At 44.3% G+C, this 17,019-nt stretch overlaps 1 long non-coding RNA gene across 1 annotated transcript in view; it reads right to left on the bottom strand.

Moving 5' to 3' along the window:
* Positions 1-2,181: 2,181 nt before the first annotated feature.
* The window catches only part of LOC121104401, a 34,511-nt gene continuing 19,673 nt past the window's right edge, over positions 2,182-17,019 (bottom strand). Inside the window, exon 3 of the long non-coding RNA XR_005836708.1 lies at positions 2,182-2,771. This is a non-coding gene — a long non-coding RNA (uncharacterized LOC121104401). The remainder of the gene's footprint in view (positions 2,772-17,019) is intronic.

Below are 17,019 nucleotides of genomic sequence, written 5' to 3'. Positions count from 1 at the left end.
GCTAGGAAGTTGAACATGCACGTGCCAAGTACTCTATGTCCTGTATGGCTAGTTGCCTCTGAGATGTCCTACGGTAAATTTAGCCAGGCAAGAGGTAAAAAAGGTATCTGCATCTCTGGTCTGCTTTCTTATGTCAGCTCAGCTCCATACATGAAAATTCAGAGACACGTGGGGGAGATGATTGATATAAATTTAGCATAATTATTTACAAAGGAAACAAAGAAATGACAAGTTTGTTCAGAGTGATAGTCTTAGCAGTATCAGCTGCTCGCCCATGTCCAGAGATGACAGGCATTGAACACACATACAAATAGGAAGCCAATAACAGATCAGGGGTATGCAGACAGCAGCAAATTTAGATTACATTCCTGACTGAAGCCTTTAATAGTATTAATAAGTTCAAGTTGTTGACTTAAAAAGAACAGATGCTGACTTGCAGATTTTGGTAGTGTAGATGTAATTCACATTACTTATTCATTTAATATCAAAATGCATTGAAACAATGAAACATTGAGTCTACTTTATAAAGTCCCTTGCTTAATATTCATATTTATATTCAAATTATTAGCTTCCATGCTTCTGAGGATGACCTCTGTGCCCCAGGGATGGGAATGATGTCCGAGAAACTAGGAAATGTCCATGCTGAATCCATACATTCAATGCAATCCCTACCAAAATACCAACACTATTGTTCACAGAATTAGAACAAACAATTCTAAAATTTGTATGGAACCACAAAAGACCCTGAATAGCCAAAGCAATCTTGAAAAAGAAAAGTGAAGCTAGAGGCATCACAATTCTGGACTTCAAGTTATATTGCAAAGCTGAAATAATCAAAACAGTATGGTACTGGCACAAAAACAGACACATAGATCAATGGAACAGAATATAAAACCCAGAAATAAACCTACAATTATATGGTCAATTAATGTTCAACAAAGCAGATTTCCCAGATCCAATGGGAAAAAGACAGTCTCTTTAACAAAGGGTGTTGGGAAAACTGGACAGCAACATGCAAAAGAATGAAACTGGACACTTTCTTACACCATACACAAAAATAAATTCAAAATGGATTAAAGATCTAAACGTGAGACTTGAAACCATAAAAATCCTAGAAGAGAGCACAAGCGAGAACTTCTCTGACATTGACTGTAGCAACTTTTTCTACATAGTTCCCCTGAGGCAAGGGAAACAAAAGCAAAAATAAACTATTGGGACTTCATCAAAATAAAAAGCTTCTGCACAGTGAAGGAAACAATCAGCAAAACTAAAAGGCAACCTTTGGAATGGAAGAAGATATTTGCAAATGACAGATCTGATAAAGGGTTAGTATCCAAAATATATAAAGAACTTATAAAACTCAATACCCCCAAAAAATCCAATTAAAAAATGGGCAGAAGACATGACTAGACATTTTCCAAAGAAGACATCCAGATGGCCAACAGACACTTGAAAAGATGTTCAAGATCACTGATCATCAGGGGAATTCAAATCAAAACTACGATATCACCTCACACCTGTCAGAACGGCTAAAATCAACGACAAAACAAACAACAGTGTTGGCAAGAATGTAGAGAAAAAGGAACCCTATTGCACTGTTGGTGGGAAGGCAAACTGGTGTGGCCACTCTGGAAAACAGTATGGACGTTCCTCAAAAAGTTAAAAATAGAGCTACCCTATAATTCAGCAACCACACTACTGTGTATTTAACCAAAGAATACAAAAACACTAATTCAAAGGGATACATGCAACCCTATTTTTATAGCAGCATTATTTACATCAGCCAAATTATGGAAACAGCCCAAGTATCCGTTGACTGATGAATGGATAAAGAAGATGTGGTATATATCTACAAAGGAATATTATGCATCCATGAAAAAGAATGAAATCTTGCCATTTGCATTGACATGGATGGAGCTAGAGAGTATAATGCTAAGCGAAATAAGTCAGTCAGAGAAAGAAATACCGTATGATTTCACTTATATGTGGAATTTAAGAAACAAAACAAAAGAGCAAAGGGAAAAAGAGACAAGCCAAGACACAGACTCTTAACTACTGAGAACAAACTAATGGTTAGCAGAGGGGAGGTGGGTGGGGGAAAGGGTGAAATAGGTGATGGGGCTTAAAGAGGGCACTCATCATGGTGAGCACTGGGTGATGTATGAAATTGTTGGATCACTCTGCCTGGAACTAATATAACCTTGTATGCTAACTAACCAGAATTAAAACAAAAACTTTAAAAAAAAATGAAACATCCACGCTAAAGCAAATCTGTTGATCATTGGTTTGTGCTGTTCAGTGGGACTCATCCCTCTTTGTGTGACCTAACAGGTACTGGGGGGCATGACCCACCTTTGGGGATGAAACAGAATTGCTTCTGAAAGTAATGAGTCAGATGAGTGGTTGTATCTAAAAACTATTTCAGGAATCCATTTTCTTGTTGTTTTGATATTTACACAATCCCTTTCCCCGCAGGATAAGAAAGGTCACTTGTCCCTTTTTGCTTGCGGAGACAGATCCGTGTCGCCGCCCTCAGCCTGGGAGGGAACACGAGGCTGAGAGTTTCCCTAGACCCCAAATCAGGGCAAGATGTAAAATACGTAAAATATTAACGTCGCTTGCGTCAAGTTCAACAGCCCCTCTGCGATCGCAGCTGCCTTGGCCTTAGAGATCCAGCTGCCCCGTGAACTTAACGAGGCCTCGTTGGAGTCAGAATCCAGCGTCGCGGTGTCATTCTCTATCTGTGTGGTCTTGGGTTAGTCACTCCACCCCTGTGGGTAGGATCAAATGAAAAAAACTTAGCAAAAATGCTTTGTCAACTGTGAAGAGCCTTACAAATACAGAGACGTTTATGACTCACGGGGCAGTTTTTCAGTCCAACTGAAAACAGATTTTTCTGCGTGAGAAACTGTTCCTGTGAAAGGCAACAGTGAGAGATTGAAGGGCGGGGAGTGTTTGCTCTCTCCTCTGTTCTCTTTTTGATTACTTATGATGAATGATTCTTTTCAAGCCAACACCAAATACAGCACTGCGGCTGATCCATAGATGGTTTTCCCCAATTGTTTGCTTTTGTTCTCTACTCTTCAACCAAATAGTACAGTTGTGCTCTTGGGGGAGACACGCACATGCACGCGCACGCACACACGCGCACATGCACACACATGCGCTCACATCCTGTTTCCCAGCACAGATGGTAAGCAGTTTGAGTTGGTATAAATGAGGTCACAGATTCCTCCTTGTATGCTGGCGTGGTCTTTCCATAGCTGCGCTAATCCCCACCAACATCCCGAGTGGTTGGAAAACACGAGATGGCCTTGATCGGATGACGTGAGGGGATCCCGGTATTCAGTAGAAAGGTCGTGAGGGCTTATCCACCTGGGGGTCTAACACCTTCACCCCTGGGCTCCCTCAGAAGCCACTTTGGTATCATCCAAAGCCTGGCCTGTGCTGGCTCAATTGTTTTTGCCTTTATGGGATCAGGCCAGAAAAAAAGGGATTGATGGACATTTTCCTGAGTTAAGAAATGGAGCCACACATGGAGCATTTCCAAACTGCAGCTCAAACTATAACAAGTGCAGTGGCCCAGGCCTGAATGAAAATGCGTGTTCAGCTGACCGCTGCTCGGAGCAAAGGCAGACACCTGGCCTGGGGGAGGCATAGAGAGCACATCGGCATCTGTCAAGAGCAACACAGTAAGGCCCCAGCCTACTTTTGGTTTGGGGGGTACACACCTGCACCACCTTCAGGAGACTGTCCCAAATAGGGAACTAAATGAGAGCTGAGACCACCAGGGGGCCCACTGCCACCCCACAATGGCAGCACCCTAGAAAATCCTGAAGAATGTTGGACATTTAGACCCAGGCTGTGTTCCATGGAAGACACCAGGTCTCTAGGTTGGTCCATTACGTCAGAGGTCAACCCTATCCGTAGAAAGCTAAGGACGCCTCGCTTTTGGTCCCAGGACGTCACAAGCCTGGGGGAGTTCCTGAGGCCACACACTTGACACTTGTGAGTTTCTATCTCCTCTGTCCCAGAACCACGGCCTGCGGTCAGCCCTGCCCGTCCTGCCCGGTGGCCTGCCCGAGCCACTCCCACACCACTGGTCCCAGCGTCCTCCCCACCTCACCCCACCCAATGAAGTCTGCACTCTTCCCGAACTTGGCAGCGCAGCCTGATGTCCCTCAGCCGCCGCTGCCTCTCTCTCCATCCCCACCAGCACGGCGATCTTTCTGGACAGGCTGGCTGGTCCGCTCTGCGCGCCTGGCCGGATTGCACACAGGGAAGGGGCGAGCACGCATGCCTCCCGTGGCTCCCTCCGCGTGCAGAACCACATGCTCCCTCCGCAGCTGCTTGGCTTCGCTCAACTAATTTGAAACAGTGATCTCGACACCAGAAAATGCTCTAATCCTACTCTGTGGCCCAGGCGGCTCCCCCCGTGGGAGGGAACTGTTCAGCTGCGGCAAAAAATTATCTACTTGATTTTCTCGTTAGTCACGGCCTGTCCTGAGTTCGGTGGCTTGGTCTGTGTCCTGAGGGAGGTGACACACTGGCAAGATCTGCACACTTGTGTCATCTTGGGGCTCCGGCGGGCCGATCAAGCCGGTCTCCCACACCCCGTCCCAGGTCCTTCATGCTTCCTTCTCAGCAAAAGTCAACTTGCACTCGTTCTCTGAGATCGATGGTGCTCACATGTGATGTGCACTGGAAATGCAGGTTCTGGAGCTCTGGCTCCAGAAATTCTAGTTGAGTAGTAGGGGGCGAGTCCCAGGGATCTGCATTTTTAATAAGCACCTGCCCCAGGTGGTTCCAGGACCTGTGTGGGGTCCATTCCAGTGCGATGATCCAAGACCACATCATTTTTTTTTCTTTGAAAATATTTTTTATTTTTTTTTATAATTTTTATTTTGTTATATTAGTCACCAAACAGTACATCCCCAGTTTTTGATGTAGTGTTCCATGATTCATTATTTGCGTATAACACCCAGTGCACCATGCAATATGTGCCCTCCTTAATACCCATCACCGGCCTATCTCCAATCCCCCACCCCCCTCCCCTCTGAAGCCCTCAGTTTGTTTCCCAGAGTCCATAGTCTCTCATGGTTCATCCCCCGTCCTGTTTACCCCCCTTCATTCTTCCCTTCCTTCTCCTACTGATCTTCCCAAGACCACATCTTGAGAAACTACAAAAACATGACCATGAGGCCAGAGACCAGGGACCAGGGCCTACGTCGGGTTTGCCACCACTTCCCCAGCTTCTGGCACGGTGTCACGCCCAGTAGGTGCACAGCAAACCCCCAAACCGGATGAATGATCGCGGGATGGCAGCATGAGAAGTACCCTGCTTCCCCGAAGGCAAGGAGTATGGGGCCGATCATCCTGTAATAAGCTAGGAGCGGGTAAATGGAACAGAGTTTCTACCCTTGAACTTGGCAATTCCTTTTGGGAGAAATATCCATAAAAAGTATGATAGAGAAGGTTAAAAGGTTGTTATTTACATGAAAGGAAATTTGGTATCTCGAGAGAGCGTGCAATTCAGGAACGGCCAGGTTGTGATGTCTTCTCATGAAAGAGCCCTACCTGGGCAGCAGAATGCAAGCGTGTGAGCCAGGTGTACATGAAATGATGCAAAATGAATGAAGCAGAACCCCACACAGTCTGTTCCCATGGAGCGAGCGCGTACACAGACGAAGCTCGAACGTGCACATGGAGGGTTATGAGTGGTTAGCAGTTAATGTTCCTTTGGTTCTTTTTATGTGCAAAACAGCTCAAATTCATATGAACTAAATAAAAGCAAATGAGGCTGCCGCCACGTGGCTAGCCTAGAGCTCCTGGTAAACATCTGAAGAGACTGACGGCAAGAGGCAGAGAGCTGCGCTCGGAGTAAAAACATCTGAGACATGCATTGGTTCTGACAGACAGAGGAAATCATTCCCGGATGGCTGGATGGGGTCCTCCCCAGCTTCCTCCATCACTCTGTGCCAGCAGGATCTGGGCTGGGCTGGGGTCCCTCCTCCCCACCGTCCCCTCCTGCCTGCATCCTCTCCACAACCCTGGGTCCCCTTGACCTGGTCCCAAGGGAACAACACAAGGCCTCTGTCCCTCAGAGGAGCTCCTGTGCCCAGCCTTTCCCAGCATGGCCCTTCCCAGGGCCCCTCAGACAAGCAGCTAGAGAAAGGAACAGGGGGAGAGTACTCACAAGGGTGCACCCTAACCTGACCACGTTTCAGGCTGTTCTCTCCCCCACCACCTCCATTTTGGTCATTCTTCCCCAAAGGTCTGTGGTTAAACAAGGTGGCATTACCAGAGGCGAATTGTCAGTAGGCTGCCTTGCCGCTGACCCCAGAGAAAGGCTGGCCAAAAGGTACACTCAGGGGAGTGAAGCAGGAAAAGCAAAGAGCAAGTGGTTTCTATAAGACCAGGCAGCCAGATCAAGCCAAACCGCGTTAGCATCAGCATCTCTCCCCAAAGCCAAAGGAAACGGAGCCAAAGAAACAGTGGATTTAAGCACCATGGCTTTGGCACTAGCGCTTTAGAAAACAAAACCAAAATGTAACAACATCTCAAAGCCAAAGGTCTGCTCACAGCGCTAGGATTGTCAGCATAGGAATCAAGTACCAGGCTTTTTCTTGCAGAATGAGGAGAGGGTATAATGTTTCGAACATTGTCCCACAAGGTGTCAATGCTTTTTAAGCATTCCTGGAGCAGGACAGTGAGGCAGCACGTAAGCCCTGGACACAGAAGCCTGGCAGGTGTGTGCCTAGACTGCGGGAGCAGAGACAGAGGATGCTCTCACTGGGCCTCGGGCCTCAGCTTCCCCTCCCCCTAGGGCGACGCATGCCAGAAACGTGTGAGGTTGCTTTGGGGATGCGGAATCTAGACGTTCTGCCATGGAAGGGGCTGGGCTGCTCAACAAAATCCTATCCAACTTTGAATGTCGTACCACACAACCGTGTAGGAGAAAGACCTCGTCATACTTGAGTTGAGCCTGGACCCTGAATTTACATATAGACATCAAGTGTATTTTGCATGGTTTTAATATTCACTGAATTCTGAACATGCACTTAGTATGTAAATCTAGGAGAGATTATACTGTTTTATTTGTTTTTTTATTGAGCTGAAATTCATATAACATAAATCAGCCATCTTAAAGTGTACAAATCAGCATACTAATGGTATAAATGTATGTTCACATTGTTGTCCTATAGAGTTGCGTGATATTGTGATTTATAATGAGAAATATATTTATTTTTTTGGTCTTCCTCCCCACAAGAGGTCCAGAGACCACTGGAATTTCCTAAGCGATTGAGAGCAACAATGGTGTTATGTTAATGAGGTGACTTTGGGGTTGCACCTAGGTTAAGGGCAGGTTACCAGAAGAACCAACCATGTGATTAGAGTATTGGAACTTTCAGTCCCCTCATCTCCAGGGAGGGGAAAGAGGTTTGAGGTTGAATCAATTGCCAATGGCCAAAGATTTAATCAAGCATGCCTCTGAAATGAAGCCTCCATAAAAACCCAAAATGATGGGGTTCAGAGAGCTTCTTGGCTGGTGAGCGCAGGGAGATTGGGGGAGAATGGCACGCTTTTACAGAGGACAGGAAACTCCACACCCTGTTCTCTTCCTTGCCCTTTGCTTCTCTTCCATCTGGCTATTCCTGCGTTATACCCTTTTATAATAGTCCAGTCAGATAGTGAGTAAAATGTTTCCCCGAATTCTGTGACCTGCTCTAGCAAATTAATTGAACCCAAGGAGGGCATCGGGGAAGCTGCAGATTGATAAGCAGTCTGTCAAAAGTACGGATAGCAACCTGGATTGGAACTAGTATCTGACGTCCAAGGAGGGAGTCATTGGAACCTCCAGTCTCTAGCTGGTCGGTCAGAAGCACAAGTGATAACCTGGACTTGTGCTGAGCATTGGAAAGTGGGGGCGGGGGAAGGGTGCTGGGTGGATAATCTTGTAGGACTGAACCCCTAACCTGTGGTATCTAAGACTGTCCCCAGGTAGGTAGGCATCAGAGCAGAGCTGAATTTCAGACCCTGGTAGGTGTCGGAGAATTCCTTACTGGTGTGGGGAAGCCCACAGGCCCACGCAGGCACCGGCTCACACGCACTGAATTGGGTCCAGGAACCCAAAAAGAAGCTCTTAAAGATTTTGGTCACTTCAAAAGAGAACCCCATAGCCATTAAGCAGTCACTTTCTAAATAGGGCAAAAGCAGAGAACCTGAATAGACATTTTGCCAGAGAAGACATGTTGATGGCCAACAGACACATGAAACAATACTCAATATCACTCATCATGAGGGAAACGCAAATTGAAACCACAATGAGACCACTTCAGAGCAGGTAGGATACCTATTATCAAAAGACAAGACATAACGAGCATCAGAGAAAAGGGAGCCCTCGTGCAGTGTTGGTGGGGATGTAAATTGGTGCAGCCACTATGGAAATCATTATGGAGGTTCCTCAAAAAAATTACAAGGAGAAATATCATATGATCCTGTAATTCTACTTCTGGATACTTACCTGAAGAAAATGAAAACACTAATTGGAAGAGATATATGCCTCCCGTTATTTATTGCGGCATTGTTTACAATAGCCAAGATATGGACCAAGCCAGTGTCCATCAACAGACAAACAGGTAAAGAAGATGGGTATATACACACACAATGGAATATTCCTCAGCCATAAAAAAGAATGAAATCTTGCCATTTGTGACAACATGGATGGACCTACAGGGCATTATGCTAAGTAATTAAGTCAGACAGAGACAGACAAATACCATATGACTTCACTTGCATGTGGAATCTAAAAAAACAAATCAAGCAAACAAAAAATAGAAACGAACTCATCAATACAAAGAACAAACTACTGGTTGTCAGAGGGGGATCGTCAGGGGGAAGAGGGGTGAATTAGGTAAAGGGGATTAAGAGGTACAAACTTCCAGTTATAAAATAAGTAAGTCACGGGAGGAAAAGTACAGCATCAGAAATACAGTCAATAATATTGTAATAACTTTGCATGCTGACAGATGGTAACTACACTTGGGGTGGTAACCATTCTGAAATGTGTTGTTGAATCACATCAGTGAAATGCCGTCACTTTGCATCTGTGGAAAGGAGATGCCATTAATACCAGAAGTGCTGGCCAGGACTGAGTTGTTTACACCTTTTGTCCGACAAAGCTCTGTGGTTTCCATACCTATAGCTTAAAAGCTACATGTGTAGTGGCCTTGAAATAATTGAGCACTAAATCCCAGCTGATAACATCCATGGTGAGGGTACCGGACCACACAGAATGGGACAGAACATTGTTTTTGCTCAGTCAGGGATATTTGCGGGGGGCCTCCTCCTAGAAGTAGTTCTCGTCCACCAAAGCCTGGGTAATAACCCTCTCGCTAGCACACAATCTAGAGAGAAGCTAGTCACAAATAATAAAGCAGCAGAGTATTTTGAGAGGGTCAGCCTCCTTAAATTTCAGCTACATATCTGCAGAGCAGTAAATTAGAAATAGGGAAGGACGGATGGAGCTATAAAATAGCTGATGAAAACACTATTCTTAAAATATCATCCTACTCACTAAATTCATAATAATGGTTGCCTCTGGGATGTGGGGGAGGAAAATTTGACCAAAAGATACTTCACCTTTCTCTGTAATTGCTTTTTCCTTTATTTAAAAAAATTTTTTTGCAGAAAATTGATTAGCATGTTGATATTTGTAAAGTCTAGGAAATGTGAATGAGGATGTTGGTTATATGTTCTCTGTAAACTTCTGGGGTTTTTTTCCTCAAAAAATACAACAATTCTAGGCAAAAACTGAGAATTATATAAAACCCTTAATGTGACCAAACTAGGCCAAAGTAATGAAGATCATAACAAAATGGAGAGATGGGAGCAGCATGTTAGGAGAGTAGAGAAGGCCAAATCTGAGGCATTTCCCAGGATTCCTGCAGTTTGGAGAAAGTTTCTAGCAGTTCATCCATCATACGGGATGATGGGCATTAATACCAGAGCCACATGCAATAGCAATTTTGTTTGTTGTGTTTATAACATTTAAACTACTGTTTTCCATTCTGTGTCTAGATGGGTTGGTCATCTCAATTTTTTATGTTCTCTCAATGGCATCCTGAACCAAAAGAACTTTTCCAGGCATTGCTTAAGATAAATCTGAGACCAGGTGGAACCCAACTGATATTTCAGCTAAGAGTCTGATGCCTGAGAGAGCCAACCAGTAAGACGCCTGTGGTAAATTAAAGATAACCACAAGTCCTTTGCGTCTGCTCCCATCAAAAATGTGGAGTGTATTTCCTGTCCCCTGGAACCTGAGCTGGCCATGACTTGCTTGACCAATAGAATTCAGAGGCAGTGATATTCTAGAATTTCCGAGGCTAGGTCCTAGCAGCCTGGCAGCCTCCACCATGACCCTTACAACACTGGATCTGAGAGAAGTCAGCCACTGTGACAGTCTGCCTCCTCTGGGACTGCCAGCCTGCCAGGTCGCACAGCTAGATGAGCAAAGATGGCACCATGACTGGCCAGCACAACAGGTTCTGGTTATTCCAGCTCAGGGACCAGACAGACGCGGGAGTGAAGAAGCCATCTCAGACATTTCATCCCCAGCAGATGTGACATGGAGAAAAACTGAGAAGGCAGCTGACAGCTGAAATCACAGCCTCAGATATATGAACCCAGTTGAACTGGTCAAACAACCCCCAGCCATGTGAGCCATCCCAGTCATCACAGAACAAAGATGAGCTCTTCTCACTGAGCCCTATCCTAACCCCTGACCACCCCCAAATCCGAAGCATTATAACGTCGTTTACTGCCACTTTGTTCCAGGGTTGTTTGTTCCTCAGAAATTGATAACCAGAACACGGCCTCTGGCTGAAGAGTACCTCAAGGTCCCAGATGGACAGGAAATCATAGAGACCTTAAATACCCAACCCAAATCCAACGTGAAAATAGATGTCTTGATTTGCAGATGGTTACAAACTTTTGCTATATATTTGTATCTTGTCTTATTGTTTTTATTTTATTTATGTAGCTGAGGACAATGGCCAAAGTTTATTCCAAGGACAGGTGTTCCTTAGGGGTGAGAGGAGAGCAGGAAAACTCCATGATTTAAAAAAGAAAGAAAGAAAAAGAGAAGGAAAGAAAAAGTGGGAAACGCTGGTAAATCAAAGTTAAATAGGTTTTAGTCTTGCAAGACTTCTCAAAGCCATTAGCCCATAAATGTTCATTGTGGATCACCAAGACCAAAACAGAAGATGAAGCATTTCCCCAAGTCTATTTGATCATGAAAAAGGGTTTGGGTCTCACACACCACCTTGCAGGATTCATGTTTCACAGAACACCCCTTAGACATAGTGACCGAGCCACTTGCCTATACCACTGGTTCCATCTTGGTTTACAGCTGTTCAGTAGGCAGCATGCACGTGTCCTGGAAATACAGCACACAGCAGTGTGCTCTGGGAGTCGCACACATAACATGAGCCTTTGAGAAAGAAGCCCAAAGACAATGCAGAGATGGCATGCAGTGAGGCCCCATCCACATTACACCCCAGCTCTCTTCTGATTTGGCTCTGCCTTACTGATGGGGCAGAGCCAAATCAGAAGAGAGCTGGGGTGTAATGTGGATGGGATTGAGATATATATATGTGTGTGTGTGTGTGTGTGTGTGTGTGTGTGTGTGTGTGTATGTGTGTTTCACCAACCCCTCTGGGAATATAAAGAATGGGAGGGAAAAAGAAACGAACAATGGTGGAAATGATCAGGTGGCCCACCCTGTCATTGCTTTAAAAAAAAAAATCATTTTGCCTTTGATTCTGGGAAGCACATGCCTGGGAATATTCCCCAGGCTCCTCACTTGACCCTAATGGAACTGTCCCTTTTATGCCACCAAATGAGCTTCGTGATTAGTCATGCCCGCTTCAGCTGGCAAGTGCCCAAGCAGGGCCTGAGGCTGGTCCAACTCTTTCTTCCACCAATTTGAGCTGTCAAATCCACTCATTTTCCTAGGTTAGTATAGCAGTTCAATCATTCTCAAAAGAGACATTTCCTAAGGGCCAAGGCTCACATGCTCCCCAGCATCACATCCAAGTTGGGCTCAGTGCTGCTCTGACACACGCAGGAACCTTGAGTAGTATTTCGGAGAAGCAAATCCAGCTGCCCCACACTTGCATCTTTTCACTCTGAATGCTTCTTCTCAGTTACAAGGGACTGGCTGGCCATGTTTTTCCAGGTTCCTCATTCCCAGGATTTAGATAAGCATGAGGAATGTTTCAACCCTAGTCATCAACTTTATAATTTGGGAGTTTCCATATAAATTTGGAGTGTTTTGTTTTTCATGGTTCAAGCCTATTTTTCATCCCCTCCTTCCTGTTATAGGACTTAGGATATTGGGTTGTTACTACCCATCTACACTTTTGTATGTTCCAGGGGAGTGCCACACTAGAAACCCTCTTGTTTACTCCCTTCTGCCCAGCACCTAGCACAGCGCTACCATTTGGCTGCCTCACTCTGGGTATCTCACCTGTTTTCAGGCATGAAGAGGAAAAAAGAACAAAGAGAAAGAGAAAAAAGGTATGTGTCAGCTAAGTTCACTCCCTTTTATCAGGAAAAAAAAAATATCTGTCAGTTCTAAAATATCCACCTAGTAAGCTACCCTTACAGTAGCTCATTGGCCAAAGCTGAATCACTTAACCATCCCCTGAGTAATGGAATCCATGTTGGAAAGGGGGGGATTTTTAACCAGGCACGTGGTTGTCCCAAACAAAATAGGGTTCCTTAGTAAGGAAGAGGACAGAACAGATGTTGGATCATCAACCACAGTGTCTGACATTCATCAAAATGAAAAGACCAGCCTGGTTTTATTCATAAAAACAAAGTTTTAAAAAGATGTGTTTGGGCATTTCTATCCACAGGTGAAGACATGACTAAATTTTATTTACATAAGATATTATGGAGGAACTCTCATACTCCTCTGGCCAGTGGGAGTATCCAGTGGGGGAGGGAGAGTTGTGTTGTTGTTTTTTTTTTTCCAATAAATCACTCAGCTGTCAGAAATTAAGCACCGCCCCTCCTCCTTTAGGTTCCTTCATGAATCACCAGACCACGTCCCCTTCCATTTATTTGCCTATGTTTTGTTGCAAATTAACTTTTAAAAGACATTTTTTCTCAAAGAAAATTTAAAGAATAGAGTCCCCCCACAGCCACCACCCAGGATAATGAACTATAGCTGCTGTCATCCCAGGAGGGCTTAATGACAGTGTTCGATGTGTGCGTGGACAGACGAGGCTCCCTTCAAAGTTGTCTCTCTGAATGGGCTTCAAGATGTTTTGACTATTATCTGTTACAAAGAAACTCACTATTAATTGCATATTGTCATAGCTCTTAGTCCAACATAACTGTTAGCCCAACAAAGCATTCTCTCCTCAGGAGAAGGGGATGGGGACCCGGCCTCATCTTTTCCCACTGGGTAAGTCATTTCTCTAAGCCCCTCTCAGCTCCCTGCCTTTAGTTTTCTTGGAGAAAATCAAGGGAAGGTTCTATTCATCTCTGTACATGACCTCAACTCTTTTCCAGCCAGATGCCAGGATGACTCTCTATCATCCCAGAATCCACCAGGAAAATGCAACCACAGGAGCAGCAACTCTCAACAAGGTTCACAAAGGACACCAGGGACACAGAGGCACTAGGGCTGCAGAAGCCTCACGTAGCGCAGGTGGTAGGGGTGGCTGTTTCCCGGCACCTCTCCCATACTTTCAACCACCCTTCTGTGTGATCTGATGCTGGAGAAAAATGTGGTTTAGTAGGAGGCTGATGGGTATGGAGGTCAGGAAGAGAAGGGACAAAAGTAGGATGGAAATGTTGAAAATTCTTATTGGAGGGATGCTAACTACTATTAAACTCCTAGAAGAGAGCAGCAATATCATTACAGTGCTAGGTTCAGGAGCTTCACTCCGTCTTGGACAAATCCAGAGAGTTGGACCAACTGTACCCATAATCCTTTCCCTACATGCTCCCATGGATTTATCTTTTAAAAACACAGATCCAATCATATCCTTCCCCTCCTTAGCCACTTCCAAAGCCCTCCATTGTCTGCTAGATAAAGCCCGTCCCTCTCAGCCTGGCATGCAAGTTCTTGCATAGATGGGCCCAGCCTACGCTTCCAACCTTGTCTCCTACCATGGCTCTCAGAGTCACACCGGAATCACAAAAGACTACTCACAACTCCCAAGGTCAGTGCACTTCATGCCTTCATACCTTGGCACAGGCTCTTTTCTCTTCCTAGAATGTCTTCTCCTCCTTCTTGCCTGATAAATTCTTGTTATCCTTTGGGACCCAATCTAAATGTCACTTCCTATGTAATGCTTATCCCAAGCCTTCTGAAAGAATTCATCCTACTTCCTCTGGGCTCTATGCGCTTGGCTCCTAATCAGCTATAGCGCTAATCATGTTGTATCATCATGTTCTTATCTCCTCTGTTAAATCGTAAAATGATCTTCTCAGCAGGGGCTGTGTCCTACTGATTGGTATAGATCCAGCAATCAGTACAGGCAGAAGAAGAAGTAGAGTATCCTGGAGGATAGGAGGAGAAATGGACAGGCAGAGGGATGGATGGATGGATGGATGGATGGATGGATGGATGGATGAATGGATGGGGTAATTTGTATTATATTAGGTATGTTGGGCTGTTAAAGAGGCTCCCACAAGCCTATGAACTATAAGAAATCTGTAAACAAAGAATCATTGAACTGAGACTCAAGGTGATCCCAGACCTAGTAGCTTTATAGGTCCCAGTGTCCCTACCTAATAAATAAGAAAGGCATTTTCTACTCTAATGTTCTATAAGCCAGTGAGAGTCTAAAATATTGCTATCCAGTTGAATTTTCTGTAGGAATGGAAATGTTTTAAAATTTGTTCTACCCAATAGAGTAACCATTAGTCACATGCCACTATTAAGTACTTGAAATGTGACTAGTGCAACTGAGGAACTGAATTTGTCATTTTATTTAGTTTTAAATTAATTTTAATTTTATATTTAAGTAGCTACATGCAGCAAGTAGCTACCATATTAGACAGCACAGGTGGAAACCATTATGCACAACCCTACATTATACCTCAGTGTACTGCTACTTAATACCATCAAAGGCATTACTATCCAGGCTTGATCTGCACAAATTCTTCTTGTCTAGCCTATCACACCTACCTGGCCTGAATTCACTCTGTTAGAATTATAACAATCAGCCCGGAGATACCCAATCAAAGATCAAAACCTACTGATGAATATAAAAGTATGACCTCATACATCTCCAATCCCCGTGCTCTGGTCCTCAAAATTGTAACCCCATTGAAGGCAGGAATGATGTCATGTTCATCATCATATCTCTCATAACATCTAGAATTACGCCTGGCACTAAGCAAATGCTCATTAACATTTGCTGAATTAATTTACCAGGATTGCCAATGGGAAAGAGCATTTTAGCTATAGACTTGAACTCCAATGACTAACAACTTCATCCCCAAAAGCCTATCAGCCCGTCCAAGGTGATCAGACATAAAACCTCAGTCAATATTCAATAACAAACACGTCTTAAATACCTGCTATGTGTCTAAAGCTAGGCCTTTTGCCATTTACGCAGGACCCAGGGTACAGAATAGAGAAGACAAGGTTTCTCCCTTCAAAGAATTCACAGTTTAGTGGTAAACAGAGAAACACACAATCAATTCTAATTCCAGAAGCCACTGACTCCAAAAGAAGTGCATGAAAGAAGGTATACAATATCTCTTCATTTTTACAAGTTGAAGAATCTCCGTTCTTAACACAAGAAAAACAAATTGTAACTATGTACAGTGACAGATATTTGCTAGACTTACTGTGGTGATCACTTAACAATGCATACAAATATCAAATCATTATTTTGTACACTTGAAAGTAATTTAATGTTATGCCAATTATACCTCAATAAAGAAAAAGATTCCCTGGATTGGACATCATGGTGGACATAGGGTTACACCAACTAGATCCTCCATCAATGAAGGACTTGTTGCCCCAGTACTAAGTACCATTGCAGACAGTTTCCACGTACCAGTCCCTTCTCATAGTCTTCATCAAATGACTGGACAATGCACAAGTGTAGAGACCTAGCCATCTAGTACCAGTTCTAGGTAAGTCTAAGAGCCATTTAGCTGTAGAGATTACCAAGAATTCAGCTGAGACTGTCCTAGACCTGCATGGAAGCTTGATTTCTCCTGGCATACACATCTTCATTCCACTCCCCTCCCAAGGGCCTTCCTTAATAAACCTCTTGCACGCTAAACTCAACCTCAAAGCCCCCTTTCCAAGGACCCAACTTGCAACAATTAGTAGAACAAGCGGTAAGAGAAAGCGGGGGATTCATTAGGGGTCTGGGTGGTACATCATCTCCTGTCTGGCTGGCAAAGAGACCCCATCACTCACTGCTAGAATTTGAAGCACTGCTAACCCCTGGCACAACAGAGAAGTCCAGTCCTGTTATAAAAACAGCCACTAGAGGTGTATTAAGATGGAAACCAGTGGAAGAGGATGCATTAGCTGTTGCAATGTATCAGATGTTTGAGAAATATGGTGGTAATAGCAATTATAAGACCAATGTTGGCTATTATTAGGCTTCATTGATACCATGAAAAAATATAAGAAAAAGCTGAAAGGACTAATCCTAACTGAAATCTAAGTATGAAAGCCAGAAGACCTCCTTGGTAGCATATAAGAAGGACCTCATCTCATGCAAGGCAATGGCGGAAAAACCTGAAGGCCAGGACCAGAACACAATGGTCAGAATTGCTGAACCCAAACTATAAACTCCCAACCAAGGAAAATCTATTTTGTCGAGGTCAGGGCTGTGGTTAGGATAAAATGAAAACCCTGACACAGGGGTGGGAATGGCTGAGTTATTTCCTCCCCCCTTCCCTCTCCACAAATTTTGAATCCACAGATGCCCTAAACTTTCTGAGCCTGCAGAAGTGGCCTACCACCCTTCC

This window comes from Ursus maritimus, unplaced genomic scaffold (genome assembly GCF_017311325.1).
Source record: "Ursus maritimus isolate PB19 unplaced genomic scaffold, ASM1731132v1 scaffold_1, whole genome shotgun sequence".
Taxonomy (NCBI): domain Eukaryota; kingdom Metazoa; phylum Chordata; class Mammalia; order Carnivora; family Ursidae; genus Ursus; species Ursus maritimus.
The sequence above is the reverse complement of the archived record's forward strand: the minus strand, read 5'-3'. Positions and strand labels throughout refer to the sequence as shown.